The sequence below is a fragment of the Pteropus medius genome, unplaced genomic scaffold, assembly GCF_902729225.1.
Source record: "Pteropus medius unplaced genomic scaffold, Ma_sr-lr_union100, whole genome shotgun sequence".
Lineage (NCBI taxonomy): Eukaryota > Metazoa > Chordata > Mammalia > Chiroptera > Pteropodidae > Pteropus > Pteropus medius.
In genome coordinates this window covers 446,278-469,223 of record NW_024353908.1, presented here as the reverse complement: position 1 = coordinate 469,223, position 22,946 = coordinate 446,278, and the positions used below count along the sequence as shown (strand labels likewise).

At 37.4% G+C, this 22,946-nt stretch overlaps 1 protein-coding gene, 1 long non-coding RNA gene and 1 pseudogene across 7 annotated transcripts in view; all 3 read left to right on the top strand.

Moving 5' to 3' along the window:
- The first annotated feature begins 7,785 nt into the window (after positions 1-7,785).
- LOC120593737 (uncharacterized) lies at positions 7,786-12,334 on the top strand. Of its 2 annotated transcripts, none has more exons than XR_005650432.1 (3): positions 7,786-8,088; positions 10,573-10,665; positions 11,976-12,334. It is a non-coding gene; the product is annotated as an uncharacterized LOC120593737 (long non-coding RNA). The 2 variants fall into 2 exon arrangements; XR_005650431.1 differs by having other exon boundaries at positions 7,787-8,088; positions 10,608-10,665.
- Positions 12,335-16,403: 4,069 nt separating this feature from the next.
- LOC120593769 (uncharacterized) lies at positions 16,404-21,852 on the top strand (annotated as a pseudogene).
- The window catches only part of LOC120593713 (phospholipid scramblase 1-like), a 28,355-nt gene continuing 26,508 nt past the window's right edge, over positions 21,100-22,946 (top strand). The window contains exons 1-2 of one of the 5 annotated variants that reach the window (XM_039851585.1): positions 21,319-21,501; positions 21,831-21,941. The gene's annotated coding sequence lies outside the window, so the exon portion shown is untranslated. Of the gene's footprint in view, positions 21,272-21,318; positions 21,502-21,830; positions 21,942-22,946 lie in introns of those variants that run through there. The other 4 variants (XM_039851584.1, XM_039851587.1, XM_039851586.1 and 1 more) reach the window with 4 other exon arrangements.

Here is a 22,946-nt window from a genome sequence, read left to right as displayed (position 1 = left end):
CAAATTCACTGAGCCATTTCTGTGATTATCCCAGGCCTCAAAACTTCTCTAAAAGAATGGGTTCTGAATTTTCAAAAACATTAATCTAAAACAGGTCTCTCAATAGCACACCGTACTGAGACCTATTGATGTCATTTGGAGCTAAAGCAGTCCTGTATTTTTTCTTATCTATGATCCCAAGGATAAGTACCAAATAAATAGCAACTCTTTCCTAAAATTTCAAAGCTTATGTTTTATAGGCACAACAGATGGTAAAGTTTAACTTGGTTGATCTGAGAGACTGGCGTTTCAGACAAGGAGCTAGCCTAGCGGGACTCCTGGGAGAGTGCTAAAGGGAATCAGTACTAGCCCACATGATAAAACAGCAGCAACTACTAAATTTGGACCTGAATACCCAGTCTTGCCAGAGGAATAAGTGGTGCTTCCTCAATCAGGAATAATGAGTAGAAAAATAGGGCTGACAACCAAGGTTCTGACACATTGCACTGTTTTCAGCATCAGATTAAATTCAGAATGATAATCAAAAGTATAACTGGTGTGTCATGGGAACCAAACAATGAGAATAGATGCTGGAGTGGATAGAATTCTAAAGACTTTTCCCCCAATTTTCCATCCCCAGTTAGTTAATCAAAGGCTAGTCTAGGTACTGCTGTGAAAGTTATCTAGGTTACTAATCAGCTGACCTCAAGATGGTCATAGGCCCCTGGATTATCCAGGTGGGCCCAATGTAATCACATGAGGCCTAAAAAGCAGAAGTCAGGAGGATGGAAAAGGCAGTAAGAAAGATGCTTCAGAGATGGAAGTCAGACAGATTGCAAGTGTGAGAATTAACATACAATTGCTGCTTCTGAGATGTAGGGATCAGTGTGGAGCTAAGGGCAGGCCCCCAGATGACAGCCAATAAGGAAACCAGGACCTCAGTTTACAGCTAGAATGAAATGGATTTCGCCAAAACTTGAATGAGTTTTGAAGTGGATTCTTTCCAGAACGTCCAGATAAGAGCCCCAGGTGACCAAGACCCTGAATCAGCCGTGTGAGACCCAGGTTGGAGAACTCAGGTAAGGCAACCCAGACTTCTGATCTATAGAACTGTGAAGTGATGAAGTTGTGTTATTTTAATTTGCTAAATTTGTGGTAATTTGTTACAGCAGCAGTAATAATCTAATATGAATGCCCAGCCTATCAGTATAGCTTACATATAGGCAAGTCATTGCTATCACCCTGGCTATGCCTTGTAATGTTTAACCTGAAAACTAGTGTTACCATCAAACTGACTGCTGAAATACAGAGAGTTGTTTCTGCATATTTTTTTCTACTTTCAATCTACAATCAAATAATGCAAAACTAAATGCCCAAATATTTATTCTCTATGTAGACTAGCCTCATTTTGTACAAGTATTTAGTGGCAATGATACCTAATAATTTCTAGGATGCTAATCCACTCAAACGTTCTAGAGACTCACATGTTTGGTGTACAACACTGTTCACAGCATTATATATAATAAATAAATTATGGCATAATTATTACATGAAATATGCAATCCTTGAATAGATTTTTGAAATAATTGTATTTTAAATAAAAGTAAGATACTAAATTGTATCAACCGAGTCTAATTTTAATAAAAATACAAATATATTTACACATAAAAGAAGATGAAACAAATACATTATGTTGTAGTGGTCTCTGGTAGGGTTACCAGTAATTGTTGTATATTTACTGAGATATTTTAAAAAATGTCTATATAACTTTGCAATTTGATTAAAAAAACACTGAACATCAATCTGTAGAATATGTTTTCTGTTTATATATATGTCACTAGTTCCATGTTTCACTTTGTCAAATTAACTTTTTAGCCCCTTGGTTTTCTCATCTGCAAAAATAAATTGGCTCAAAGAACCTAATATCTCTTTGAACACAAAAATTCTAAGAAAATGTAAATATAAAAGTGTCAAGAAAATCCTAGTTTTAAAATATATCTCTTTAGCACTTTTGAATTTGTCACTTTGCTATTTTTCTCCTTCATGTCATTGTCAAATAGGTCCCTTAGGAGCATTTTCTGAATACTGAGCATGAGTCATCTCTTAAATCACAATAGACAATCTTTTTATTTTTTATCCTATCACTACATGAGTTTTGAAGACAGTTTAAAAACAAGAATATAAACCATTGGGAAATTGCTACCTTAATTTTTCTTTAATTATTTTAAGTAATATTTTTATGTAAATTACAACTATATAGAATCATTTTTTACTTTTCTAGTCAAAATATTTATACTTTTATCATTGTCTTATATTAACATTTGGCATGTTTTTATGTTTGTAAGGAAGAGTTTTAATGGAATTTATTTTTAAAATTATATAGATATAGGACTGCATTATCAAAACTATTTTGTATCATTAAAATTATATTTTAGCCATCTAACTTAAAGCTTAATAAACACTATGCATATTAGTTTTAATTAAAAGAACATTTTGTTTTTTATATATTTCATTTTATAAGTAGGCATATAAATAAATGTTCAGCTGGCAGCAAATTCGGTACAATTCTTTTGGAAAGCATCTTCGCAAAATATATAAAGATAACTAAAATGGTCGAGCATTTTGACCATGAAATTCACCTGGAAATTTAAACTCAAGAAATATTTTTTAAAAAAAGATACATGATAGATGTTTAATTCCACTTAAAAAAAAAAAATCTTTCAATTATGAGCCTAAAAAATCTATTAGCTTCTGCCCTGGATTGTTTGAATTTTTCATCTACCAATCTCAACTACAGATTAAACCTAACTTCTTAATGTTTGAATTTGCGTTACCCTATAAACTGAAAAAATGAATCAGAAATTCAGTAGTCAGTAAAGAAATGTTTGGAATTTGTTTACTAGGCTAACACATACAAATTATATTCCTTGAAATATCATTATATTTAAATTGTCATACATGACTATGGAAATGTTTTTTTCCCTATTACCTCTTTAGAACTGAATATATGACCAAGTAAATAAATGCAATTACTGTTTGGGTATTACTTTGCAAATGAATTCAACTCACCATCTGAATTTACCCACCTGCACTGAACGTTATTACTAACCAATTTCTTCTTTGTACCTCAAAAGACATAACTAACATCATATTGTCACTGGAAAAAATGAAGATTAAGGTGTTCTTCTTTTTAAAATGTAGATAAAATGTTGAATTATCACCAGTACTGACTGGTAAAAGTAGAGCTGACATCTAACAAAACCATGATACGTGGTTGCCATGTTATTGTTTGTTTTTAATTTCCATATATTACTGTTTGTTGATTCCACTGGTGACTTGATTGCAGGTGATAAGAACAGACATGATATAGTGTAGTTAAATAACTGAGATTTTACATATTGACCCCATTTAATATATTATTTATCTTGAACTCAGATTGACATATGATATATTTATTACAATGACATTGAGTTGAAGGCATTATTGACCTTCAACGGGTTTTTATTTGTAATGTTTTATTTTGTTTTATTTAAATTTGGCATTTATAAAGGAGTATCACACTCAAGCTCAGCCTCTGACACAGTAACCAAATATTTCTACGTCATAAGCATGAGCCTTATAATCTGAATATTAAGTTCTTCAGTTAACAGTGTGTCAAATTGTTCTTAGAATTTTATTAAAGTGTCTCTTGTTTTTGCTTGTGCTACATCCAAGAAAGTTTGTTTTCAATTAACAAAGGTTTAGTCCAATGAACTTGTTTCGCTCTGTTGTTTTTCTTTACATCCTCATGGTTAGTCATCTTTGATATTTGCTTATAACAACATTTAAGTTAGTTTGTTTAGCAGTAATTGTCATTACTTTTTTTTTAATCCTAAACTCGTTATCTGTACTTCATTGCCTTCCCTTTTATTCTGTAAACCACTGTAATATGCTTTCTGCTCCCACCATGCCAATAAAATTGCCCTGCTAAGATTGGTAATGGCCTTTTAATTGTTAGCTAGGACTTTAACTGAAAACTAGAATAAATGTATAAAAAAAATCTCTCCTATGCTTAGATTTCCTGGCTTTTTCTTTTAAACCTAATAATAATAATCTCTTTCGATGGTTATTTGATGGCTTAAATAAGTAGATAGTTTTAGGCCCCAAATTTAACTATTTTATTTAGTTGGTTTGGATTTTGAATAGATGAAAATTGTTTGACTTGCACAAAGTGAAAAATTAAAACAGATAAACCCATCACATGGTGACTGATAAACCATAGTTACAACTGGTAAACCTAATGAAAAGATTTAGTCCTGTGCCTCCTCCCAGGGCAACCGGAAGCAGCAGCATGGCCACTCCTACTCTGCTCACTGAAACACAGGTGTATCTTTCTCTCTTGCTCTCACTCTCATTCTCTTTCCTGCCTGAAAAACAATGAGAACTAGTACACAGAGAGACAGACCTGAAATGACAGAACAAGATCCTACTTTCCACTCTGATAACAGCTGCCTACTTGGCTTTAATTCATAGCATAATAAAATCGTGGAATATGTTTTCTGTTTAGTGACCTCCCTTTTCTTCTAAAATTGGAGAAGTGGAAGGCACAATAAATTAGGCATTGTGTTTACTGTTTAACCAGAAGGTATGTGTGAGCACTCTTTTCTTGTCATTAGGTACAAACAAAAGGACACGATCTTGTGACCTAAATGCAGGACTTAGCCATTATAGCTACTCTCTTACTTCCTACAGCTTGTGACACTGTGATCACTTCATCATTAAAGTCTCTCCCAACTTAATTTCAGAAACATCACACTTCTGCATTACACATCCCTTTTTGTCCTCCCTTTCAGTTTCTCTGAGGAGAAAAAGAATAAATGATAAAGGAGCCCATGTTCTTTAAGGATAGACATGATAGAGTGTAGTTAAATAACTGAGATTTTACCTATTGTTCCTCCTTTCCATACTTGACCTATTCCTCATGCTGCAAAGTTTCAATGGCATAGGTCCACCTGTTTCAATCACTTCAATTACTGTGCATATGTCTGGTTCTCTCAACAGGCAGGCAGTAATATTTTAACTGCCTACCAGTTTTTGTCATTTTGATGTCCCACAAGAATTTCAAACTCAATTTAACTGGACTTTATTCCTAAACTCATTCTGTAATCTCTATATGTATGTACTACCATCAATCCAATTGCTCACAATGCAAACATTCTTAAAATAATTCCATTATTTTCCTCTCCCTAAAATCTATTCAGTCACCAAGTACCACCTATACTCTTTTTTTAAAATTTTTACTCCTGGAATACATCCCCTCCTTTCTAATTTCACTAAACACTATCTATTTTTTTTTCAGGATTGCAATATTTTGTGTCTGGAATTGTCACTCAAATGATCTCCTAGTTTCTCCTATCCTAAAAATCATTCTTCACACTGTCACTAATTTAGTTTTTCTGAAACAAGAACTTTATAGTGTCCTTTTCACACTTAAAATTATATTACTCATATCTACCGTTCTATGTCAAACCCAATATTTTCGCATCGTGTATGACCTTTTACAAGTGGCTCCTACCCAACCTTTCCAGAATTGATTAATTTGGATAATGGTGGTTACTGTAACAAATTTCGATGGCTTTTCTCAATACAATTTTATTTCTACCTCACATGTCTATCAAGGTGGGAGTTTCTAGTCTGTGAGTAGCTTTTATCTACATGGTTTTAAGGTTACTGGATCCTTCTGTTTTGAAGCTCACCACCCAATAGGATCTTATCGTCCTCTGCATCGGGCCAATGGAAGGGAAACAGCATAGTGGAGGCTCATCTACATCTTAAAAACTTGAGCTTGGAAGTAATATATTTGTTCCTTTTTCTCACATTTTATTGGCTGAAATTCATTCAGATAGCCACATGTTATACAGCCACTTCTCATCAACGATTCTATCCAAGGAAGAGGAAACACAGTTTGGGTGAACAGTTCATCATTTCTGCATTAACATCAGGAGTTTCTTTCAATTCCGTATCTTGCTTCCACTGGCACTGCATACATACATATATACCACTTGTATTCTGGAAATACACCATGGTCTTCCTTGGCATATGTTGCTGCCTTTTGCTAATGGTCATCTTCTATTCTTCTTTTAAAATTTAGCTGAGAAATACTTTTGTGTTGAAAGCCATTATAGAACTTGTGTTTCTGGCTTAAAATCTTTCATGTGTTTTATATATTTTTCTGTTGCAACAGGTGGTTGGAAAATCTGGATAAACTCAGTTTTATGCATTATTACTTTTAAAATTCCTTTTTTCTCTTAGTGGGATCTGAAAAATATGAGTATTGAAAATAAAATCTGACTCATTTAAAGTGATCCTTTTTACAAATTTCTGAAAATATTTTTGGTAAAGTAACAAGATTTATTATTTAAAAAATAGTTGTCATCTTACATCTGGCGATAGTAGTATGTTAAAGAGTAGCTTTTTGTTTGTTTTAGTCTTTAGTAAAACTCTCTAGATTACATAAAAATCCCTTGCTTAATAACAAACTCATTTTCTTATCTTTCTGGAGAGACATCAGACAGCATCTCTCAGCTTTCCTTTCAGTTAAGTGTGACTATATAACTGAGCTCTGACCAAGAAATATGAACAGAAGTAATGTGTCAATTCCAGATCTGACCCATAAAAACCTCCCATATACAACCAACTTCTTCCTTCCTCTGTCTGCAGACTCAATGTCAAAGCCCAGAAAACCTTAGAAACCATATATTAAAAGTGCCAATGCTTTTATTAGCCTAGGATCTAGAATAATTAATAAGGCAGATTCCCACTCCACAAAAGGTGAACACTTCCATTTGATTATGCCATGAAAAAAAAGGAAAAAAGCTTTTATTGTGTTATATCACTGAAGTTCGGGTGTTGATAATGCCACCAGCATTACCTCAAATAATATGGCTCAATGTTGATGACTAAAGACTTTGTGTTGGTAATCGAATTGGAAAATTAAAATGCTCTACTGTCCAATGGTGTAGCAAAGGTGTGACGGCTACTATAACATGAAGGTATCTTAAGACCAACAAAAGAAGCACACAACTCTGTAGAATATAACAGAATTCATTATAGTGTAATACATTAGGGGAAGATTGGGTCGGAGCCACACAGAAGATCCAGCAATTCTGCACAGATTATTCTCTACTACAGACTCCTATTACTATACTTTTTATATAGTATAACTTGGGTACAAATGATTGACTAGACAAAGGGACAAGGAATGCAGTAGTGCTGGGGGCCATACCTCCTGGTAGTCTTGTGATAGGTAATTGTTTATAATTGACACTATATGACCAGTTTGATATTTATTATGGTTGTCATGCCATTCTGGCCATTACTAACAAAGATATTTATGGCTACATTTAATGGAACACAGATAATCATCAACTTAAAGGCTTTGGTACACTTGCTAAGGACAGTGAGGTTGGTCAAATGTCACAGCATGAAACAAAAGATGAAATGAAATCTGAAACACAGAGATGGAGTTGATTTTGGTCACATCTACTTTCCACCTCAGCATCTCTGTGGCCTATACAATCTTGTCCACCCATCTTCCACAGAATCTTTGGGGCCTGATATCAGGAGATGGCCTGCGTGTTTATACCACAACAGCAATACAAGCAGCAGCAAGAGAAAAAGTAAATCTACTAGTGATAAGAGAATCCCCAAAATAGCTGAACCCTATTTCCCAAGGAGAGAAGCAAGCCAATGACTAAATGAGTCAGCAAAGGAAATCTGATCAACCTTATCTATAGAATTTTTTCATATGGGCTAAGAGGTCAGTAATGTTAGATTCATAAGAAGGAATGTCAGTACAACATTCTTGTTTAATGAGAATACAGGTCTCACTTTGTGCTGAAGTGAGAATATTGAAAGCCATTCTATTTTGCAAAACCACTTTTCTCATTTGAGCAGTTTCTTGATTCAGCAAGAAAATACTCAGTCTACAATAATTTAAGGCAGTTGCTATGAACTTAGCCAAGTCTTGAATTTCTAGCTTGGCACTAATATCAGCACACTGGAGTAAGAAAATGCAAACAGTCCATTCTGACCAAGACAGACTGCAAGTCCATTGGGACTTCAAAGCAGGTAAGTTTTGGGGGATTCCTGACCAATTCTCATAAATTTTCCCTGGTAATATTGGGAAGCCCAATGTACAGTTGCCAGTCCATGCAGAGGGAAGATACAGCCATAAATTTGTGCCACACCTAAATACCTCTTTGATGACTAGAGAGGCGTCTGTCTATAAAGATTTGTTCTCTCTTCTTGTCTAGTCAGTGTCTAAAATCTTATGTATCATTTGACAGGTAGTGAATGGGAGCCACCCCATGTGTCTATGCCTATGTTTAGTGTGATTAGTCTGCTCTATACAAATTGGAGCAAACACAACCAGTCTGCCATGTTCAGCACATACCTATCATGAGCTATTCCAAATGTAATAAGCAGTTGGTATCATAAAAGAGTTAGTGCGATGTCTAATTCAATCAGAGACATAAGTTCAGAATTAAGGAAGGAACCATTAGCTTTGGTCCTGGGAGTCGAACTTCCCAGGTTTTCACAGGTACTCTGTCCCATCCATTGTTCCCTGTCAGAGATATTGAAGGGGAGCACTATGCACGGCATTCCTTCCACACTGGGCAGAAATCCACAGACTCAGCAGTCGGATCAGTTGCGTATTTCTGCATAAGTGGCAGTCCAAGAGGAAGATATTTCCCAACATTCCAGTAATGGTTTCCAGAAAGAGCAAACTAAAGGTGATGAGACAAATTTTTAGTAGGCATTTGGTGAGGGAGGTCCTCCCTTGCAATCATGGCAACAGTGGTAGTTTCATCCTTATTAGTTAAAATATATGCAACCTGTGGATTATGGGCAAGCAGTGTATACTTACCATGTTGCCTGAGGCGGAAGGATGATTTGCAATTTGAGCAGGTGGCAAGAGACCATGCTAAGCAGCCAATTATAGTGACCTTTAGTATTGGCTTTTGACTGTCATACCCAGAACATTTAGGCCAGACTCCAGCATGATCAATGGGGACCACTTTAGCTGGCCAGACACACCTCACTTTCGGGCAAAATGTGTCCTATCCAAGTGTCTCTTGGAGCTCTTCTGGTTTGATGTCTCCAAGAGCTCTGAACAGTAGTTGACATTGACCCTTTATCGGCTCTAGCATTAAGACATCAGGCCATAGCTTTTTAACAGACATAGTTAGAGGAACGTTCTGTGTAGTAGTTCCAAAGCACTCATAGGGAGCCACCCCATGCTGGTATCAGCCAAATTTATTTTCCTAACCACCTTAGCAATGACCTTTGCCCACCTGTGTAAGGTGGAGAATTGTAAAAGAGTACATAGCTGTGCCTTTAAAGTACCATGTTTCTTTAGGAATAGGGACTGTGCCTTCTTTCATTAATGAGGGCATCTCTTGTGGGAGCTCAATAGGAGGAGCCAAAATGGTCTCATAATACATTGGCTACAGAATGGCATGTAACTCATTGCCCAAATAACTTGTGGAATGAGTACTGAACTGTTGCAAATATGCATGCCATTTCTGCAGACTTGTGTAACAGTTGAAGTGGGTCTTATAAATAATTCTTCTATCTACACCTTGACTGGAGGGAAGTTCTTACTGTAACTAGCTATTCTATCGAGACATTTGATCTCTGCCCCCTTTTATAGTTGGGACCAAATGCCAAGGCGCTTTCACTTCTTTTGCTGTTTTTGCCAGAATGCCCAGCCCATGCCTTCTGGGGTTACTGAAGCATCTGATCCAAATGGCAATCTCACCTAGGAGATTCCAAAACCTTTAATCCATTTGACGAGTATTTTTACTTTCTCAACATTATCCTGTTGTTAGGCTCCCCAGTCCCACCTACATCCCTGCTTAACTAGGCAATATAATGGGTGAAGACATTGTGCTAAGTGGGGTATAAAAATTTATCAATACTCAAGAATTCCCACAAAATCCTGTACCTCTTTTACATTTATTGGTATGAGATAGGTTTGTACTTTGTCTATGAAAGCCTTGGAAACAGCATTCTTACTCAACCATACTTTATTTTAACTTTATTGTGGTACCTGCATCTTGAATTCTCTGCAGATTCTCTGCCCATTTTCTCTGTTGTAAGTGCAATGTTCTCTGTAGCAGAGGCAAATCTTCACAAGTTAACATTATGTCATCGATATAATAAGTTCATTTCACTGAGGTCAGGAAAGAAAACAGTGACAGGTTCTGAGCCACCATCCCTTGGCATATGGTGAGGCTATGCAAATAGCTTTGAGGGAGCACTTGGAAAGTATATCTAAAGTGGGAAACATATTTCCTAACAGTTTCTTTGTCATTGTGAAGGCATCAGCCTTGTGGCAGGAAAAGGCTTCAACATATCCTAAAAATATACATATACCAACAAAGATATTGATAACCCATACTAAGTGTCACTTCAATGAAGTCCAGCTTAAATGTACTATGGGACATAAAGAAATGCAAAAAACAAAAAATGAGGCTTGCCGGGCAGCCTGGAAAAGCCAAGCATCCATCTTGGGTTTCCCACGGCCCTGACTATTCCTTTAATTTACAGCCATTGTTTACCCATCTTAATTTCTTTGATTCAAGATCAGACTATCATCATGTTTACAAGGACATCAGGATGGCAAAAGTCTGGCAATGTGGGGTAAGTTTTGTTAAAACAGAATAGACTTTATCTGCATATGCCATAATCTGACACTCAGGTTCAGTCATTTTAGGGTGTGACTCAATTTTGATGACATGTTATGCCAGCACATCTCAGATTTCCAGAAATTTCACACAATTTCTGGAATCCTTATAAGGAAATACAACATAAAGAAGAGGCTCAATGATACTTATTTGACAATACTTCTTGTGTAATTTCAGTACATCAAGACCTAATAAGTTTAATATTTCTCTTGTATATGGAAATAAATCTCTCTGCGGTAGTCCAGGGGCCCTCTGGAACATCCCAAAGCCATTTCCAGGTCAAGAAAAAGCCTCTAATTTTGCATCAGTTTACTTTTGATTTTAAAATTTATGTACTTAATTAAATTCATTCTAATCTTATTCAGTTGAACCATGCAGAATTTCCTTTTTCAAGATTCCTTTTCTACAATCTTCTACAACTTTCCGTTTTACCTTCAGATGTTGTACTGTATTTTCTCTTTCCTTGAAACAACCAGCCTCATTTTAGGACAAAATTACTTTTGTTTCCCTCAAAAATACATCTCCATAACCTATACCTTCTGTTACCATAAACATATATTATTTTTCTTTCATCTTAATTGTAATTCTTTAGCCTTTGATAACTCTACAGAAATGTCAGTTTTAATTAAATCAACAAACTTAAACTAGATTTTATTTGCTAAAAATTAATATTAGATCATGTGAACTTGAAAATCATTTAGGTTAGTTTATTTCCTGAGAATTTTTGAATAGCCAATTTACATAAGCACTTGTTTGTTTTTAAGCCAATTCAACATAGCTGTTGAAATTAGCAATACCATCTCAAGGTAGAAAATACCACACAAATACAACACATATATAGATGCACATGATCATTACAAACAGGTGCAAACAGAGGCTTCATGGTTTCCATAAAAGAAGTGAGATCTGTTTAAAGGACTTTCCCCCTACACACCTCTATCAGCCAGTCCCTATGCTAGCAGAGTTGTGGACATTCTAACATATTTTTCTAGTTCAGTTCTTTTTCTATCTTTCTAACTCTTGCTTCTGCCTCTAGCTTGGTGTAAGTGGCCAACCAAACTACCCCTAAGAGGGATCAGCCTACAGCTATGGCCATAAATTGTCCTATCTTTTGGGGGATCCCTATACTCACATGCTGGCCTCCTATGCTCAAAAAACCTGGCCAAATCTCCCCACATAGAAATAGATGGCCAGCTTGGAATTTCCCCTAGAGACAGTGGGCTTTACCCTGACATGTTCCCTTTTCCATGCCTGTTTTGTTTTCAGGTTTCCAATTGTCCGACTGTGGGGCAAAGATATAATGGCCACTATAACAAGAAGTTATCTCAAGACCAACAAATGAAGCAGACAACTCTGTAGAATATAATAGGATTTGTTGTAATGTAATTTACTTATGGAAAGATTGGGTAAGAGCAGAACAGATGACCTAGCAATTCTGCATAGATTATTCTCAGGTACTAATAATTGATAAGACAAAGGGACAGGAATGCAGTAATACTAGAGGCCATAATTCCTGGTGGTCTTATGATAGATGATTGTTTATAATTGATACCATCACCAGTTTGATATTTATTATGGTTGTCATGCTATTCTGGCCATTACTAATAAAGATATTGATAGCTACATTTTATGGAACAAGATAATCTTCAATTAGAAGCCTTGCTAAGGACAGAGAGGTTGGTCAAAGGTCACAGCATAAAACAAAAGATAAAATCTGGGACACAGATATAGTTGGTTTTATTCACATCTACATTTATATAACCTACTAAGCTTCTTTTCTCATAATAGAAAACTTTGCCCTACTTCATATGAATCTGAAGCACCCAGATGTCAGGACCTTTGCTTAATGCTTGCCATGAAGCCTATTATATCAATCCCGCTTTGGGGTTGTGGGACTCTTGAAGCTCCTGGCTTCAGTATTTGGCCTATACAAAAAAGAAGTAAGAGTAGTAAAGAATATTTTAGAAGAAATATACTTAAGATCCTTAGTGATATAATGCTTTTGAATAAAAATAACCTTAAATAGCTTAAAAAGCCAGAATCATGAGAGCTACAACCATAGTATGAAAGTAAAAGGAAATAAACCCCACCATGCAGAAGAGAACAGTAATAAAGAAGTTTGCTTTCAAGTATATAATCAGATGAAGAATAAAAACAAATATCCTTAGAGAGCTCGTAACCACAAGCCAGCCTTCACATAACAAGATATCTGGAACTATGTGAATCCAGAAACTATGTAATATGAAAGAGAAGTAAACCCCATTATATAGGAGGGAAGAACACAGAGGAAATTTCCTACTCTTGACTTTGGATATGAAAAAGATTGTGTGTGTGTGTGTGTGTGTGTGTGTGTGTGTGTGTGTGAATTTATGTACATATATGTGTATACATATGAATTATATATATATATATTGTTATATATAATCTTTAAATGACTTTAAAGAAAAAGCATTACTAGAAATAAAGAGAAACCTTCATAATAATAAAGGTTCAATTCACTAGGATAAAACAACTACTCTTAGTTTTGCCTAATCATATAACCACAAAATATAATTTTTAAAAGTTAAAAAAAAGCGAAATAAGCTAGACTGAAAAATTTGAAACCACATGATATCACTTATATGTGGGATATAAACCTAAAAGCAACAAACAGAGACTCATGGACATGGACAATAGACTCATGGTTACCAGAGGGTGGGGGAGAGGGGGAGTGGGGAGGTAGATGGGGTGAAAGGGGTCAAATATGTGGCGACAGAAAGAAATCTATGGGTGGCGAACACGCAATGCAATATATAAATCCCTTACTGTTGAACTGTACACCTGAAACTTAATGGAATTCATTAAACAATGTCACCATAAAAAAAGAAGCTAAAACAATAATAGACAAATCTATAATTATAGTGGGAGATTTTAATATTCCTCTAATAGAAGAAGCAAACAAAAAATGAGCTAAATAATAGCAAGATTAACGCATTGACTTAATACACAAAATACGATACTATACCCACAACTGAAGAGTACACCTATTTTTCAAGTAATTATAAAATATATACAAAAATTGGCTGTGTCTTAAAGGGCCAAAATGGAAGCCTCAAAAAATTTCAAATGATCAAAACTATTCAAGGCATGTTCTTAGACCACAATACAATTACAAATAAAAATATGACCGAAAAATCCCTACTTCTTGACAATTTAGAATAAACAGGTGTCAGATATTCTGGTCACAATGGTGGAGTAGGTAAATGCTGTGCTCACCTCCTCCCCCAACTACATCAAAATTACAAATAACTTATAGAACAACTATCATTGAGAACCACCGTAAGACTATCTGAAAAGAAGTCCTATAACTAAGAATATAAAGAAGAAGCCACTATGAGACTGCTAGGAGGGGCAGAAACACAATGGGCAGGTCCCATGCCCACAGTGTGATGATGATTAAGAATCAAGAAGGAAATCTCAGCTGTGGAGGCCCTCCATGAGGAGTGAGGCATCCCAGCCTCACACCAGGCTTGCCAGCCTAAGGTACCAGTGCCAGGAAGAGGAGTCTCATAATATCTGGCTGTGAAAAACAGCAGAAATTGCATCTAAGTGCAATGAAAAGCTGATGGAGAGCAAGGTATCCTTTTAAAGAGCACAAACACAGACTCACTCACTCACAAACTCACTTGAAGCTCCAGTGCAGGGGCAGCAAGCTAAAAAGCATCAGAGATATGCAGGGAGGAACTAAATTGACTGGCTTCAGGGAGAGGGGTGGAAGGGCAGGAGTCAAAGAAGCTCTCTCCAGGGACAAAAACACAAGCAGGCACTGTGTTCTTTTGTTGAGGTCTCTCCCCACTCATCTGGCAGGCACAGCAAGGAGCACCAAAACCTTGCTTTCCCTTAACCTGGCTAACACTGTTCACCCTCCCTTGGTGAATCCCTGAGACCCTACCACACCCAATTTACACACCCAGCCCTAGCCACTTTCAGTAGCTTTTCCACAAAAGCAGCCTGCCTCAGCTAAAGATGCAGATTTTCCTAAAATCTCTCAAAGGTCCGAATCCCAAACAATCAGGGGTTGGTCTTGGTGTGCATTGTTCCACTTGCTAAGCAACCTCACCTGGCACAAGGGGCAACTGATCTTACCTTGCATTGTAACTCCCATAAGTTGGCACAAGCCTGGCATAAGCTGCAGCCAGTATTGGCTTGGAATGTAGCTTCAACTATGCGGCCACAGCCTAACAAAATTGTTGGCTGGCCTCAGCTCACGTTGTGGTGCCCAACAAAGCATCCCAAACTCAGAGCTAGTGGTAACCAGCCGCGGTTAACAGCATAGCCTCTCCTAAGCACCTCCAAGCCCAGCACAAATAGCAACCAACTGCATTTCACTTTGTACCTTCCACCAGGTGGCCCTAAGCTGGGTAAAAATGACAGCTGACCTTGGCCTGCACTGGAAACCCTCTTAAGAGGCTCTAGAACCAACAAACCTGGTGGCCAGCTTCAGCTCACATCATATCACCACCCAACCAGCTCCATAAACAACACACCCAAAGAGCAGACTCACATATCACAGAGCCCTGCTAAGGAGACTACTGTTCCATGAGATCAGCCCTAACACAACAAGCTTGTCCAATGTAGTCACAGACAGCTTTCATAGTCAGTTAGCGTGAGGGTCAATCTCACCCACATAGAAACAAACACAGGGAGTCAGCCAGAATAGCCAGATAGCCTGAGGGTCAATTTCACCCACATAGAAACAAACACAGGGAGTCAGCCAGAATAAGAAAACAAAGAAACGTCTCAATTATAAATCAATCAATCAATCAATTAATTAATTAATTAATAACAAGGACAAAACTCCCAAAAAAAGAACTATATGAAATAGAGACAAGTGATCAGCCAGAGACAGTTCAAAACACTGGTTATAAGGATGCTCAATGATCTTAGGGGAAGAATGAATGAACTCAGTGAGAACCTCGACAAAGAGAGAAATCATAAAAAACAACCAATCACAAATGAGGAATACAATAACTGAAATAAAGAATACATTAGATGGAATCAACAGAGGATTACATAAAGCAGAACACTGAATCAGTGATCTGGAAGACAAGGTAGCAGAAAATATACAATCAGAACAGCAAAAGAAAAAGAAATTTTAAAAATTGAAGATAGTTTAAGGACCTCCAGGACAACATAAAACATGCCAACATTCTCATCATAGGGGTACCAGAAGGAGAAGAGAGAGAGAAAAGAATTGAAAATCTATTTCAAGAAAAAATAACCAAAAAATTCCCTAACCTGACAGAGGAAATAGACATATAAGTCCAAGAAACACAATGAATCCCAAACTGCATGAACCCAAAGAGGCCCACCCCAAGACACATCATAATTAAAATGTCAAAGGTGAGAAACAAGAAGAGAATCTTAAAGTAACAACAAAAAAGGCAGTTACCTACAAGGGGGCTCCCGTAAGACCATCGGCTGAAACTGCAAGCCAGAAGTCATCAGCACAAAATATTTAAAATAACAAAAAGTAAGGCCCTACAACGAAAATTATCCAGCAAGTTTATCATTTAGAATAGGAAAGCAGATAGTTTCCGAGAAAAGAAAAAGCTAAAGGAGACGATCGCCACTAAACCAGCATTACAAGAAACATTAAAGGCACTTTTTTAAGTAGAAAAGATAAAAAATGTGAATAAGAAAATATGGGAATGAAAAAATCTCACTGACGAAGGCAAATACTTAGAAAAAGCAGTGGATCAATCAATTATAAAGCTAGAACCCTCTGTCCCACCACCCAAGATACCAAAGGGAAAGAAAGCTAAGGGGAAGAAGGTGGCTCCGGCACCTGCTTTCATGAAGAAGGAGGAGATGAAGAAGGTGGTAAATCCCCTACTTGAGAAAAGACCCAAGAATTTTGTCATTGGACAGGACATTCATCCCAGAAGGGACCTCACCTGCTTTGTTAAATGGCCCCACCATATTCTGCTGCAGTGGCAAAAGGCTATTTTCTCTGTAAGCTCCTGAAAGTGCCTCCTGCGATTAACTAGTTCACCTAGGTCTTGGACCACTAAACAGTTACTTAATTGCTTAAGCTGGACCACAAATACATAGCAAGAGTAGAAGCAGATTGTTGGCTCAGGCTGAGGAAAAAAGGTGCTGGCAAAAGGGATGACCCCACCAAGAGACCATCTGTCCTTTGAGCAAGAGTTAATTCTGTCACCACTTTGATAGAGAATAATCAGCTGGTAGTGATTACACATGATGTGGATCCCATTAAGCTGGTTGTCTTCCTGCCTGCCTTGTGCTGTAAGATGGTGGTGGGGGCGAGGGGGCGTCCTTCTGCATTATCAAGGGGAAGGCCAGGCTGGGGCATCTAGTCCACAGGAAGACCTGCACTACCATCGCTTTCACTCAGGTTAACTCAGAAGACAAGAGGACTGGCTAAGCTGGTAGAAGCTATCTGGACCAATCAGAATGACTGACATGATGAAATCCGCAGTCACTGGGGAGGCCCCAAAACTGGTAGCTCTCATTGGCACAGCGGAAAAGGCAAAGGCTAAAGAACTGGCCACCGAACTGGGCCGAGTGTACACTGTTGAGTTTTCTGTATATAAAAGTAATAAAAATTCTCCTTCAAAAAAAAAAGCTAGTACGAAGGTTAAAAGACAAAATTAGGAAGAACATGTGTAATTACAACAATAATTAAGGATACACACAAACATACCCACACAAAATAAGTGAAAAATAATAACAAAAACAAATGAAGGGAGTAAAAATTGTAGTGATTTTAGAATGTGTGTGAACTTAAGCAACCATCAACTTAAAATAGACCGCTATAAAAATATCTTCATATATAGGAAGCACATAGTAACCACAAATGAAAAATTTATGGGATGCATATAAGAAATAAAGAGAAAGGAACACAAACACAGCACTATAGAAAGTCATCAACATATGAGAGCAAGAGAATATGAAAGCAACAGAGAACTACAAAAAACAATCAGAAAACCATTAATAAAATGGCATTGACCACCTATCTATCAATAATCACTTTAAATGTAAATAGATTAAATGCTCCAATCAAAAGACATAGGGTAGCTGAACAGATAAGAAAACAAGACCAATATATGCTGTCTACAAAAGACCCACTTCAGATTAAAAGATACACACAGACTGAAAGTAAAGGGATGGAAAAGGATATTTCGTGCAAATAAAAGCAAACAAAAAACAACTGGAGTAACAATATTTATATCAGACAAAATAGACTTTAAAAGGGCTGTAAGGACAGACAAAGAAGGGCATTTCGTAATGATAAAGAGATTAAATCAATAAGAGGATTAACTTACATAAACATGTACACGTGCAATGTAGGAACACCAAAATATATAAAGCAAATATTCACGGCCATAAAAAAAGAGAAAGACAGTAATACAGTCATAGTAAGGGACCTTAATACCCCACTGACATCAAGGGATAGATCACCCAGACAGAAAATCAAGTGGCCTTAAATGACACATTATACCAAATGGTTTAATGGATATTTTACAACATTTCACCTAAAAGTAGCAGAATATACATTCTTTTTAAGTACATGTGGAACTATTTCACGGATAGACCACATGTTAAGCCACAAAACAAGTGTCAAACATTTTAAAAGACTGAAATCATACCAAGCATCTTCTCCTGTCATAATGGTATGAACTAGAGATCAATTACAAGAAGAAAAGTAAAAAACATGGAAATGCATGAGGGCTAAATAATATTGCTACTAAGCAATAAATGGGTTAACAATGAGATCAAGGAAAAAATCAAAAGATTCTTTGACAAAACTGAAAATAAAAGCACATTGACCCAAAAACTGTGGAACACTGCTAAAGCCATTGTAAGAGAACTATTTGTAGGAATACAGGCCTACTTGAAGAAACGAGAAAAAAATCTCAAGTAAACAACTTACCCTCATACCAAAAAGAATTGGGAAAAAAAAACAGACAAGGCCCAAAGTGAGTAGAAAGAAATTATAAAGGTCAGAGCAGAAATAAACAAAATAGAGTCTGAAAAACAATACAAGAGATCAATAAAACCAAGAACTGGTTCTTTGATTGGATTATCAAAAGTGATAAACTTTAAGCCAGACTTATTAAAAAAAAAAAAAAAAAACGAGAGAGAGGGCACAAATAAACAAAATCAGAAATAAAAATGAAAACTAACACCAAACACATACAAAAAATTATAAGGAAACAATATGAACAACTATATGCCAACAAATTGGACAACCTGGAAGAAATGGATAAATTCTGAGAAATATACAATATTCTAGGGCTGAATTAGGAAGAAATAGAAAATCTGAACAGACCAATAACTGCTAATAAAATCGAGTAAGTAATGAAAAAATTCCCAGCAAACAAAAGCTCTGGACTAGGTAATTTCACAGCTGAAATTTTACCAAATGTTCAAAGAAGAATTAATATCTATTCTTACTGAACTAATTCAAAAAATTGAAGAGGGAGGGCTTCCAAATTCATTATATGAGACCAGTATTACCCTGAGACCAAAAACAAATAAAAACACTACAAAAAGAGAAAATTATAGGCCAACATTACTGATAACCATAAATGCAAACATCCTCAGCAAAATATTAGCAAACTGAATTCAGCAATACATTAAAAAGGTCATGCACCATGACAAATTTCCAGTTATAAAAATGGACACAGGGATGTAAAGTACAGCATAGGAGATATTGTCAATAACTATGTATATTGTCAAATGGCAACTAGACTTATTGGGGTGGTCCGTTTATAAATTATATAAATGTCTAATCACTATGTTATACCCCTGAAACTAATATAATATTGTATGTCGACTATAATTGATAAAACAAAACAAACCATTGTGTCCTGATGTTAAGAAAGAAAAGAATAAATAAGTGTCAAGGAATAACTTATATTGGATGTCCTCGAGAAGAAAAGCCTTCTAAAATAAGATGCAAATCCCAGAAGTCAAAAGTGAAAGGCACAAATAAAGATGATTAAAAATTAAAATTCTGTATTGTTAAAACAACTTTAAATAAGATACAATCCAGAGGCCCACTGGGTCTTATTTAACAGATGAGGGATTCAATTCATAACATATAAAGAGCACAATGAATCATGTCTCAATCCATCAGAAAACTCTATATTATAAACATTTGACATATCACAGAAAAAAATGGTAAAATGTTCAGTAATAATATGAAAATTTACTCAATATTACTAACAACCAGAATTAATAAAAACAATAATAATGTAATACTTGCCAATCAGAATAGCAAATATTTAGAAATGATATTCAGGAAGTGGAGAGATGTGGTAAAATAAGCATTCTCATACTTTATTGGTAGGAGAACAAAATAATAGGTTTTATGGTGTGTATAGAAAGATATGTACAAGGATGATGATTACAGCTTAATTTGTAATCGTGACATTGGAAGTAAAGTACACCTCGGTGATTAGATCATTGATACAGTTCTGTATTAAAGGCAAAGAAATTTCCAAGGTATATCATAAAGTGGAAACACATTAGTGAATGATTTGTAAAAAAAATACTATGCATTTTTGTATATATAGTATTTATTGAGCGCTTATTCTGTGGCAAGCATCGCTCTAACCTTTTCGTATATTTTACTTTTCTTAATTCTCAAAAAAACCTACGAGGTAGACACCGTTACTACCCTCACAGATTAAGAAAAGAGACAGACTGTGATTTGCACAAAGTCACAGAAATAAGAAGGGATTCAAACCAAAGTGGTTTGGTTTCCTCCCTCCTTTTTCAGTATTATTTCTCAATTTCGCTATCCACCTCCCTTCCAACTCCCTTTTCTCCTGCCACCTGCCTCTTCTCATAGTAAGTTTTTAAATGTCTGTCAACAGTGTCAAGGGGAGAAAAGGGTGTGGGGGGGCGGGGGGGGCCGAAAGTATGTTTCATTTCTTTTCTCAACATTTGGCTTTATTGTGTTGCTTTTGTAAATGAAAAATTTTAAAGAAAAAATTAACGAATCCTTCCATTCAATCCAACAAATTATTGTTTACTGGAGGGGCCTGAAAGACTAAACATTCTAAACACATCTGGTCAATTTGACTCTTAACAGTAATTACCATCGTCTTGTGGAAAGAGAGGGAGAGACAGAGACAGGGAGAGACACAAAGAGCTAGAGAGAGAGAGAAGGCACCATAAAGAAAAACAAGCTTGACCCTTCCACATTTATACTGTGAACCGCCCACAGCTCCCAAGCCTTAAAAGCCAACAGAAATCTAAGGTATGGAGGTCCAGGTCAGAGTAAAGGAAGTTCTCAGGAGCTTGGTGCCTTCAACCCCACCCTGGAGGCGGATACACCGCCCGATAAAGACTTTCCAAGTTACAGCTAGTAACGTCCCAGTTCCTGGTTGCCCTTAGCCGCACAATCAACGTTTTTGGATTCTGTACGGAGAGCAGGAAAGGGGGCGAGGGAGCCACCTCCGCGCCACACTCGGAGAGCCGTCTCGCCAGCAGCTCTGTCTCCACCCTCCTCAACCACACGGGGCCGCAGGAGCCCGCGCGAGGACCAGGTAGGCGAGCCCTTTTGTATTCATAGGCTCCAGGAAACGAAACCGAGAGCCATGATTTCCGCGCTGAGGTCGCTCGGAGACCCCTTCCTGGTGACTTTAGAGAAGGTTGCGTAACGAGCTGCGCTGGGCCCTCAAGGGGCCGAGGGGAGGAGAGCAACCGCCCGGCGCCAGGGTTACCCGACCTCGTCTCGCCCAGCGCGGCTTCCGAGAAGCAGCAGCAGCAGCCACAGGTGGGCAGGCGGCGTTCAGCGTTAACAGCAGCGGGGACGCGGCGCGGCTCCCAGGCCTGGCGCGGGGCTCGGGGGCGACTTGTGCGGGAGGGGCGCGAGGGCTGGCGGGATGTGCTTGCGTCGAGGTTGCGGGGTAGCTGGCGGGGATGTGGGGGGCTGGGTACCCAGCGGCCTCGGGAAGCCGTCCCGGAAGTGGAGCAAGGGAACGCGGAGGGGCCGCAGCTGGCTGGGCGGTACCCCAGGCCAGTAGGAACCCTGCCAATGACAGGGTGTTTCTTGGCTGATAACCGCCTTACAGGCTTGGCTTACCTTTGTACATCTCTTCACAGCGCGGACAGCAGCCTTGAATGAGAGATAGAGCCTGGGCTCAGAAGTATCTGCCAGCATATTGGCAGTGTTAGAAGGGTCGATTAAGAGAGCCTGTTAGCTGTCATTTAATGGTAAATATTAATTAAGAATATGGCTGAAGCCCAAAACTATGCTAGGCCCGCTGGAACACAGGAAGAATTGGGAAAATAGAGGCGGTTTGTAGCATAGAGACAAAGACCATTATCTCAGGAATCCACCTGCCTGTCTTTAATCCTGTCTCTACTATTTAATATCTAGGGACTCCATGCCAGTCTTTCATATATGTCCCTTCCTTACGTCATCTCTTAAATTGTGTAACTATTAAAAGAATTACAAGATTTGGAGTATTATATTTGGCAAAGTCCCTATTTCTCCAGGCTTACTATCTGGTTCTCATGTGGTTTTATTTATACATTTATTCCCAGAAGTCCTGGCATGGTCACTTCCCAGTTCCAGGAACAGACAGGAAGCCTAGTTTCTACTCGTTTAGCAATGTTAGGTACATGGTTAGTACTATACAAGTGTCACTTGCTTAGTGTGAAGTGTCAGGTGATTTGGGGTCCTCTCTCACTTGAACTTTTGTAACAGCAGAGGTTTCTCTTAATACCACTCTGATGAGTATGACACTTTTAGGACTTTGGACACTGACCAGACACAAGGGCTTTTTTGAAATGATTAAATTTCTGCAGTTGGATAGAAAAGTAGCATGTGAAATAGCTAGAGATTAAGCAGACTTCACTTCTGTAAAGGAGGTGTTTTTTTCTGCCTGAGAAGAATAAAATAATTCTGAATCAATAAGCACCAGTAAAATACCTTGTTCGGGACAAGACAGGCCCTGCTCTGGGCTTTGAGAGCTTAGAGTGCAGCTGGAGATACATTAAACATGTATGAACTGTCTCCTGTATACCTCTCCATCCTCATGTCTAATGATCTCACTGTCTTTGGTCTGCAACACAGACCTTATGTTCCCTTGAATGAGACAAGCTCTCTCCAGCCTCAAAACTTCTACCTATGCAATTCCTTAATATCTCACCTCCCCAACACGTCAATGGCCTGGTTGATTTGAGGCTTCCTTCAGCTCTCAGATCTGTCTTTCT